The sequence below is a fragment of the Helianthus annuus genome, chromosome 17, assembly GCF_002127325.2.
Source record: "Helianthus annuus cultivar XRQ/B chromosome 17, HanXRQr2.0-SUNRISE, whole genome shotgun sequence".
Lineage (NCBI taxonomy): Eukaryota > Viridiplantae > Streptophyta > Magnoliopsida > Asterales > Asteraceae > Helianthus > Helianthus annuus.
Window position 1 is genome coordinate 86149766 of NC_035449.2, and position 11039 is coordinate 86160804.

The 11039-nt window shown below is 37.8% G+C and overlaps 1 long non-coding RNA gene across 9 annotated transcripts; it reads right to left on the reverse strand.

The window, feature by feature from the left end:
* Window positions 1-5760: 5760 nt before the first annotated feature.
* On the reverse strand, window positions 5761-10731 carry LOC110922444. Of its 9 annotated transcripts, none has more exons than XR_004887363.1 (7): window positions 10379-10713; window positions 8908-9014; window positions 7885-8014; window positions 6866-7773; window positions 6752-6784; window positions 6564-6680; window positions 5761-6231 (listed from the first exon to the last, which is right to left on the reverse strand). It is a non-coding gene; the product is annotated as an uncharacterized LOC110922444 (long non-coding RNA). The 9 variants fall into 9 exon arrangements; XR_004887366.1 differs by lacking the exon at window positions 10379-10713 and having other exon boundaries at window positions 5761-5999; window positions 6115-6231; window positions 6866-7558; window positions 7652-7773; window positions 7885-9694; XR_004887361.1 differs by having other exon boundaries at window positions 7885-9014; window positions 10379-10731.
* Window positions 10732-11039: the final 308 nt, after the last annotated feature.

Below are 11039 nucleotides of genomic sequence, written 5' to 3' on the forward strand. Positions count from 1 at the left end.
TGATAAGGCAAAGAATGAAGGTATTATGACTGGGATTAAAACCCCCCTGAATGGTCCGATTGTTTCTCATTTGTTCTACGTGGATGACGCTTTACTTATGGGAGAATGGTCGAGGAATAATATTGACTGTGTGGTTCGTATTCTCAGGATTTTCCATTTATGTTCAGGTTTAAAATAAATCTCTCCAAATCTAATTTATTTGGGGTCGGAGTTAGTAACGAGGATTTGGATCTTATGGCAAACCTTATCGGTTGTCAAGCGGAGGTGTTTCATTTTAAATATCTCGGGTTGATTGTCGGTTCTAACATGAATAGGGTCGCCAATTGGAAACCGGTATATGATATTATAGATGCCAGGCTTGCTAAATGGAAAGCGGTTGTGCTTTCTATGGGTGGGAGAATTACGTTGATCAAATCGGTGCTCGAAAGTCTACCGAATTACTTCTTTTCTTTGTACAAAGCCCCTATACAGGTAATTAAGGATCTCGAATCCAAAATTAGGAATTTTTTGTGGGGTGGAGGTAGTGAATCAAACAAGATTCATTGGGCAGCCTGGGATCGGGTGGCTTGCCCGTTGGAAAAAGGTGGATTGGGTCTAAGTAAGCTTAAACACATCAATATTGCTTTATTGCCTAAGTGGGGCTGGCGGTTTAAAGCGGAGAAAGATAAGCTATGGGTGAAAGTGATTGAATCGGTTCACAAAACGAATGTTATCAGGGAAAGTTTTCCGGTTAGAAATTCTATTGGGGGGGGGGGTTGGTGTAGCATCGTCAAAGTGCTAAATAACAATTTGATTGACAATAAGCCGATTAAAGATTTTATTAAAGGGGAGCTGGGCAATGGGGAGACTATTCAATTCTGGCTAGATTCATGGCTGATTGAGGGCTCTTTAAAAAATCGTTTTCCTGCCTTGTTTGACTTGGAGGTTAATAAAGATTGTAAAGTCGCTGAGAGATTGATCAACAATAATGGAAGTTCTAATTATAATTGGAAGTGGAAAAGAACGTTGGAGGCCGGCCAGGAGGTTGACAAGATGATCGACCTTTGTACTCTGCTAATCGATGTGGTTATCAAGGAAGCTGCGGACGTTTGCCTTTGGTTAGGATCGGCTGATAATCAGTTCAGTGTGGGATCAGTCAAGGAGCTGTTGACTAGAAGTTATATTCCGCAGGGCAATTATATTCAAAGTATATGCAGATGGCTCCCTCGTAAATGTAACGTTTTCATATGGAGACTTGGTTTAAACAAGCTGGCTTCTATGGACGCTCTCAAGAAAAGGAACATCAATATGGGGGACCAAACTTGCGTGCTTTGCAGTGACATAGACGAAACAGCTGAACATCTCTTCACTTCGTGTAGTTTTTCTTCGACAGTTTGGTCTATAGTGCCTTTGTGGTGCAAGATTCCATTTATTTGGGCGTTTTCGGTGAAGGATTTAGTCGAATCGCATGAATTCGTCGGTCTTAAAGGGAAGAAAAAAGATATAATACAAGGTATCATTAGAATTGGATGTTGGAGTATTTGGAAGGCCAGGAACGAGGCCAGATTTAACAACAAAGGTGTTAAGCTGGAGGAAATAATTCGGGAGATAAAATCTATCGGCTTTTTTTGGCTTAATTCGAGAGCTAAGGATGGGTGGTTAAGTGGGAAGCTTGGTGTAGTTTTAATAATATGTAATTTTTTTCTGTTTGTTTGCCGCCCTCTTCGGGTTTTGGCGTTTGGTTTAATGAAGTTCTTCTTTCAAAAAAAAAAGTACATAGTTATTAACATACTAATCCTTAGCAATTTTAAAACAAAAATCCATTAAAGTCGAATCATAACATCCATTACAAATATGAACAGGTCGCTAACAGGTTAACAAGTCTTTAACCTGTTCAGGCACGATTTTTACCGTGCCCTAAACTTGTCGACATGTTTGAAACATGAAACATAGTAAGCCTAAACTTGTCGACATGTTTGGTTGCACGGTTTTACGTCCCCCGCCCCGCAACGCGTGGGGCTCAATTCTACTTAATTACATTTAACGAATATACAAATTAAGAAACCTCGTGGACGAATTTATATAGAGTAAACTGCCATTTTGGTCCCTGTGGTTTGGGCACTTTTGCCATTTTAGTCCAAATCTCAAACTTTTTACATCTGGGTCCATGTGGTTTGCATTTTGTTGCCATTTTAGTCCAAAATCCAAAAACCCCCTTTTTTTACTGTGGAAAGCTGCCTATTTTATCCTTTAGTGCATGGGCATTTTGGTCAAACAAAAAAAAAACCTAAAAAATACATCTTTCTCTATAAAGTCTCTGCACACACTCTCTCTCTCTCTATCTTCCTAACATTGCTAGTGCACCCAAATCCTCTTTTCCCTAGGGGTGTTCAAAAAAATCCGAATCTGAATTCGAATCCGAAATATCCGAAAACCCGTATCCGAAATATCCGAAATTTCGGATATCCGAAAATCGGATAATCCGAAGTTTCGGATTCGGATTCGGATGCTAATTTTCAAAAATTTCGGATAATCGGATTATCCAAATCCGAAAAAACTTAAATAATTTTTTTTTATATATATATATGTAGTGTCTATTTACGGCCCATCCATGATGATCCAACCCATTTAGTTTTACCCTAAGTCCATTCTAACACTCACACTGCATCAGAACCTACATCTCAGTCTTCTTATCTTCCCCATCAAACCCTACCCTATCCACCAATGGCCTCTTCCACCCTACCCACTTTAACCACCGCTAAGCCCAACTAGAACCACCACATCCACCACCACTGCCGCACCTACAACGGCCACACCTTCATTCACCCTCAACCACCACGAAATCCCACCACTAAGAATTACCGCCATAACCAAACCCCCTGTCCCAATCCCTACCACTGTCGCAGTTGAACCCACCACCGGAACCCTAGTTCTGCTCCATTTTCATCGTTAAAATCCACACTTGTTGCCGATTTCTCCAGTCGAAGGTCAACCCGGTTCGTTTCCAAGATGCATATAGGCCGCCCTAAAGCCGGCGGGTCGGTTCGCCACTCTATTTCAGCAGAAGAAACTATGCAATAGCTGATTCAGGCTAGCGGTGATGATCGGTTGGTGGGTCTGATGACTGTATTCATCATTTTGCATAATAATATACGTATTTATATTTTATTACAGGTTTACAAGGATATTGATATTTGATGTTTAGTGCTTATGTCAGGATTCATCATTTTTTATTGTTTAAGTGTTCACGAATTAGTCTTGTTTTGAATGTTTGTGCTTGGATGAAACTTTGAACTATTGTAGCTTGAATTTTATAATGACTTTGTTGATTGTTTTAGATGTTATAAACATGAAAATTGGATATTTCGGATAACGGTTTTCACCGAATACAAGTTTTGTTGTGATCTACGCAGAAAATGGATTTTTTTTGGTTTTTTTTATTCTGTATCCGAAATTTCGGATATCCGAAAATCGGATATCCGAAATTTCGGATTCGGGTTCGGATATCAAAATTAACTATCCGAAATTTTCGGATATCCGATTTTCGGATATCCGAAAAGCGGATAATCCGAATTTGAACACCCCTACTTTTCCCCCTGATAACATCACGTGTGGTTGCCCTTTTGGTGACGAAGACGACGCCGGAGAACGAACAGTGACAACTCCGGCCGGTGAGATGGACGTAATCGGTGACGAAGACGACGCCGGAGAACGAACGGTGCACACTCTCTCTCTCTCGCATAGGGCACACCGGAGTTTGACCGCTTTAGGTTGACCTGAATCCGGATTTTGAACCAAAAGAGGCTCCAGATGAGCCCAATACCAAGCCCCTTTACCCTTAATAGCTTTTTTTCGGATCATCATCAACCCTTCGTATCTTTTATGCACTTTTTTTATGGTCAACAAATCTGTTGACTCCGGTGGTGGGTGTACGGTGGATGTGGAAGTCTCCGCCGCCATCATAGTAGTAAAAAGATTTGATTTTTGTTAAAGATTTGTTGTTTCTTGATGTGGGTATGGATAAAGATTGAAGCTTTTGGTTGCCATGGTTGTTTTTTTTTATGTGGGTCTGCCGGAATTGGGGGAATAGTGGTGGTTGATGGTGGCAGAGTGGTGGCTCCGGTGATCTAACAGCAAAAAGATATGATTTTTTGTTGAAAATTACTTATTTCTTGATGTGGGTATGAATAAAAATTGAAGCTTTTTGTTGCCATGGTGGGTTTATGATGCGGGTGTGACGGAATTGGAAGGATTACTGGTGGTTGACGGTGGTGGCTCCGGTGATCTAACAGCCAGAAGATATTATTTTTGTTAAAAATCTGTTGTTTCTTGATGTGGGTATGGATAAAGATTGAACCTTTTGGTTGGCACTTGGCATGGTGGTTTTGTGATGGAATAGGGTGGTGGAGTGGTGGTCGGAGTGAGGGTAGTGAGAGTTGGTGTGTGAGTGGGTGTGTCAAATAGAAGTCGTTTTTGGTGTGCAGAGACTTTAGATGTATTTTTTAGGTTTTTTTTATTTGACCAAAATGCCCCTGCACTAAAGGATAAAATAGACAGCTTTCAACAGTCAAAAAAGGGGGTTTTGGATTTTGGACTAAAATGTCAACAAAACGCAAACCACAAGGACCCAGATGTAAAAAGTTTGAGATTTGGACTAAAATGGCAAAAGTGCCCAAACCACAGGGCCAAAATGGCAGTTTACTCATTTATATATTTAGTTAACTTTTTTTTAGTGAAGTGTATGTATAACTATTACACAAATTTCACATGTGATTTGAAAAGTTTGTTTCCAGAAACCCATGTCAAATCTAAGCCATCCCCATCTCACTTTCATTATTTCTGGAGGCATCATTTGACCGCATGTGGTGGAAGTGCAAACTACCATCGTTTGTCTTACCGGTCAGCGTTATATCCATAAAAAGACAATTTCCACGGTCTTATTATTATTATCTAGAGACACATGACTAAAAAGTAGGAAATCCTAAAATCCATATAGTAATTGTTTAATAGATGATAAAAAGAAAATCTGTTATAATAGGATGTAGACTTTATAGTTATATCGCCTCTGTTATAACAGGATGTAGACTTTATAGTTATATGGCCAAGTTTTTACACGGTGGTTGAAAGCAAATTCTTCTGGCTTTTGTCAATCTGGGAAACCTTGTGGAGTTGTTCTTTGTCCTCCCGAACCGGTATTCAAGTGAGAGACACCATAGAGGGGAGAGCTAATAGAAGTGATCCTGAGACAAAGCTTCATAAAACACCTCCTCTGACAAGAAGGGAGAGGGGATCATAACAAATTTAGTTTGTATGTATCATACGTAGGCTTGTAAATGAATTCAACGTTCATGAATTGTCCGTAAACTTGTTCAAGGGGAAGTTCGTTTATGTTCATTCATTTATATTCGTGTACATCCGTTTATGTTCGTTTATTTACATCTGTTTTGTTTGTTCGTTTATCTCCGTTTCAATTTAAATACACAAGTAGTTATATTAATATAAATATTAAACATAAAAGGAACTCTCTAACTACTTATATAAATATAACTAATTGTTAATTGGCTTTCTAGTAATACTAGTGGGAATGCCCGCGCGTTGCCGCGGGTTCCTTATGTTTTTAGCCCACGTTGCATGACGAGTGTCACATAGTTTATCTTTAATACCAATTCGCTAAAACAACTAATATATCAATTCACAAAGAGCAATACTATCGCACGTTGTTGCGTCTTTGCTTCATGTTCTGACTTTGAGAAGTGAACTAAAGCCACATAAACACCAATATTAAAGGGAGTTTCACATGCATATTACAGTTAAAACCGTTTGGAAAAAAGTTAATAGCCATATAGTTGGTCTACCTAGTTGTAAATTAATATCAACGTAACCGTGAAACCAAAAGCAAATGCACAGAACTTGAGTGCCATCTTTTTTCCTACCTTCAGTTTCATTTTCCTTGATTCTGCCAAGTCTCCCCAATTCTTTGGACCTTTGATACACAGAACCCCTTGGCGCTATACTGGCTGCTAAGTTAATCAATGGAACATATCGACACGAAGCACTACGATAACGATTGAAGCTAACTTCTGTAAAATACTCATTTACAAACACTTTGTTTCAAGACTTGGGTATCTTTCTAACCTTTTTTTCGATATTCGAATGCTTAGGCGATCGAAAAACAGTTTTAAGGCTTCTATCTACCACACAATACTTCTCAAATTCGAAATTCAAATCTTGACCCATCTGCAGATCTGCAATCTTTAATAAAAAAAAAAACAGTAGAACACAAGTCAAGCTTCACGTAAACAAAGATAGCCACAACAATGGAACACAACAATCAAGAACAAGATTTACCCATATTTTACAAATATGATACAGTTACACTGATATAACAAATGTTTTTTGGCCATGAAAGTCAAACTGAACCAAAATACACTACTGAAGTACTTCACCCTTAAATTTTGACTTTTGTTGTCAAAGTAAACAAAAAAAAAAGGATTAAAAAAAGATATTATTATTCATTATATTGGGAAAAAATTATGAACTTCTTAAATTGTATAAAGTGAAGTACTCATAATGAATGTTTAAACCTTGAAGACAGTGAAACAACTTCACACGGTGGTTCTTGGTCCAAATTAATCAATCTAACGCCTCTACATGTATTGCCAGCTGCCGGAAAACCTTTTGCACCCCTAGATTTAATATGACTGTATCAGGAAATAACTTATTATATAGTGTAATCAATTAATAGTGAATGAAATAAACCATTGGTACCAACCTTGCTTTTCCGGATATAATCCAAAAGTGTTGTCTGTCAAATACAAATAACCAAAAAACATATAAGTGCCATTAGCTGATTAGCACAAATTAATATTTAAACAAACTAACTTACGGTAAAAAAAAACACTTGCTTTTCCGTGATCAACATGACCCATGATAGTGAGAACAGGTGGTCGATGTTGTAAATTATCAAGATCGTCTTCATCCAAAATCTCTTTCTTTTTCGCCATTTCCTCTATTTTAGCCGGACCCACATCAATAACTCCTACATCATACTCTCTACATATCATCTTCACCATTTCTTTATCCAATTTTTGCACCCCGTCAGGCTTAATACCCTTTGCGTAAAGATGGCCGAGAATCTCACCTTCACTAACCGCCAGATTAGATTATACGCTAATTCATCGATTAACATACCGTCTTCATCAACTTCCATGAGTTCAACCTTAACGGGCTCAGCCTCACGCGCTAACCGCATTCTAACCGCTTTCCTACTTGCTTTACTCCACTTTCTACCCTTTTATGCACCCGGGATCACAACGTTAAGCTCGGACGTCTCGTTATCGTGAATTTCATTGTCGTCGTCTTTAGCTTTCGGCCTACGCGCCGCTGCACCGCTTTTCTTTACGAAATTGTCTTTAAATTTTCCAGGAGTGGGGGCCTTTCCGGGTTAAGGTGGTGCTAAAACCGCTTGAGCGATCATAGGGTCAACCGCTGGCCTTTTAGATGCGAATTTATCGATCAGAATTGGCCCTCTTCTCTCTTTCGTTTTTGTACCCGAATCGTCTTCGTCGGTAACAGTGGGCTTTGATGACATAGATTTGATCCACAAAACAACATAAATAATCATCAAATTCACCAATGAACTGAAGTACTTAATAAATAAAGGGAAAATCACCAAAATATGTCGAGCTCCTGTGCGAATTGATTTTGAAGATCATCAGCGGGCCCATTTGAATCTATAAATCCCGACAATTCCGATACAACGTGGTGTAATGCATAAATCACCATTTTCCCAATCTATACAACAAAAAAAGCGAGAGGTAATGTAAAAGAAAAACATGTACCCGGCCTCCAGTTTCTTGATTTGATTAATGAGAAAATTATGTGCAGAAATTTAAAAAATTTTACGTTTAATTTTTGTTGTTTGGCCCTATGATTGTTGGGAAGCATATACAGAGTTCTGTACTTCTGTTTGTAAGCGGATGCATTCGCCAAGACTTTCAGGTGAAATAAAGTTGAGTTCAACCTTGGTGCATGACTGTAAAAGGAGGAAATTATATTAGCAAACAAATAATGTTTGAAATACACCAGTGATATCTATACGAAGGTCCATGGTTCGATTCCTAATCAGCATAAAAGGATTGATGAATTTGTTACATTACATGCAATCAAAAACAAGCTTGTTAAAGAAATACCAAATTCCTATTTAAGCTTCCTTTTATGTTCAACGTTCTGGTAAAAAGTCCGGTCATGTATAGGGTAAAAAACCTGTAGCGTCACATAAGCTTTTGAACAAATGCATTCCAGTTAATCTAGCAAATTACTACACAAATGATAATGAGTAGATTCGGTGTATGTTTCACCTCTAACAGGTCAAATGGGTAAAAAAAGACAAGTTAAAGAGGAAAAAGCCCAAACGGATTAAACGGGTCAAAATTTTCCCAAAGTGTATTTCTAATGCATTAAACCACTTAAATCATTTTATTTCTAACTGTAGGTTATTATTGACATAATAAAACTTTTGTAATCATATACGACATACTAAGTGCCTATAAGAAGAATTAATTTGGACTGGACAGACTATTTCAGGCCAACCACGCCCATTTTAACTGATAGAGAAAGCTTACTCATGTTGACCCAAACATGTTATTCAACCAGCCCGACCTACCTATTTGGTCACCTGTAAAACATAGATACAATGGTTCACCCAACAGGGTTGCATCGACCGTAAAGCAGATCTAAAAACATACAAAGGAGATAATACAGAAAAATAAGACTCCAATTCAGATGTCTAAATGATCTCATATGTTGAACTCACATATCTTCTGGACCCAAATCAGTTACGAACCACTATAATAAAATTATTAGAATCCAAATAATTTGAAGATTACAAAATTACTCTATGTGCATCAAACTAAGGTATGAGAATACCAGCTTTGACTTTCTGAAAGTCACAAAAAGGCATGACTTCTATGTTCCATGTTCCTCTAGTCTTCTTATATGCACAAAAATTAGCAACTAAACTACAAAGAACAAAGCTGATACAAAAACAACAAAATTAGAAATCTTGATGTAAAATAAACAATCATCAAAACCTACCAAAATCCAATATCAGTTAATCCAAGTGTGAATAAAAAATTAGTCCGGCATTCATCGAGCAACTTGTATGCATAACTCAAAAACTATATAGAAATGTGAAATATGACTTCGTGCCCAGTGGCGGATCCAGGATTTTTTTTCCTATGGGTTCACTTTTTTCGGTGATCAAAACTTTCAAAACCAATCGCTAAAATTTTTGGGTCGGGTTGGGTCAAATTTCTCACAATCAAATGTTAATAAATAAAAAGGTTATCTCAAATCTGAGTGATGTCGGATGCTCGGTTCTAATTCGCGAAGGAGATGTTGGAGGGGGGTGTGTCGTAATGCTAGGTCTGAAACAATGGAGCTTAAAAAATCAATAACCTCTTAATATTAATTCTAAACTGAACAAAGGGAAACTCAGCCATTTAGAGGTGAATTACACACACAAAAAAAAATATGAGAGATAGAAGGGATTAAACTGAACACAGGGACACTCAACCTTTGTTCATCAGAGGTGAATTATAGAAAAAGTAAATAAATGAGAAACCAAACATCATAGAGATTAAACTAAACATGGGTAGGTCCAATTAAGCAAACATATTAAAGTAGAAAACACAAATAAATGATTGTAGTTTTGTATTCTTGATGCAGCGTGTGAAACGAAAAAAATGAAGATTACACGTTGATTCTACAAATACCCGTGTAGCTCTTCCCCAACCCCCAAATTGTAACCCCAAAGGCCACGGAATTTGAAGTGAAAAAAACAGTTTTCTCAAAATTCAATTCTGATCTTCTCATTAGCTTTAGCAACATATAAATAAAGACTGAAATTCGAAACGGGCCTAAAAAAGATAAAGGGCCAAACACACGGCCTAAAACAAAAAGCCCAAAATAGTTCAAAAAACATAAAAATGCAAATAAGTAATAGAAATAAGCGTTTTTTGGCCCGGACGATGACCCAAACCGCCGTAGGCGTTTGCAGCAAGATGGAGCTCGTTCTCGCCTTCGAATCGCCTGGTCGCACGTCCCAAACGGACCCCCGTAGCCCAAGTTAGGGCCATTTTAGTGAAGGCCCTTTTCTTACGCGGTCTTAGGCCTCCAAGTACAAAATAGCCCGTTCCTTCACACTTGGGCCCACATCAATTCTAATCTTCAAATATACACATTTTGAATCCAAGAATTCTAAAACCCACATTCCAACTATTAAATTAAATTAAACTCTAAGCAAAACAAACAGAAAACTCTACCAATATTGAAATAACGTTAATTACCACACAAATCAAAACAGAATATACAATTGTTTTCAATTATTATTAGATACCTAAACAATGGAGCTTTAAAAATCAATAACTGCAATAACTAAGTTTGGAAAGATGTTGGTAGGCGAGCTCTTTTAAGTTTTGACTAAAAAAAGCCTAAGACCTAAGGATAATTAAAAGAGTTAAATGTCTGGTTGGTCCCTATGGTTTGCAAATATTGCAGACTTGGTCCCAGTGGTTTACTAATTACAAAGTTGGTCCCAGTGGTTGCAAATTTTGCACTCGGGTGATCCTTAGTACTAACTCATGTTAATTTTCTCAGTTAAATGTATATGAAATGACTAAATTACCCCTGAACAATAAAAAAAAATAAAGGCCACCCCCCATCTTCTTCCTCCCTCCCCTATCTAAAACCCACCAAAATATTCACAACAGAATCAAGAAGCACTGATCAAACCTCAACAACAGCTTCAATACTTTTCAAAGACGGATTAACCCGAATAACATTACCAACAGTAACCCCTCTGATCCGAACCTGCGTACCCGTTTGAATCCCACACGCCAGCGAGAACTCAAACATAGCAAGATACTTTCTGAACCAAGACTTCGGGGGTGTTTGGCCTAGCTTTTATTTTTTTGGCTTATGTTTATATTTTAAAGTAGCTTATGCTTATTGTAAAACCCGTTAGGATCTCTCAATGATATCAAAGTTTAACTTGTGAA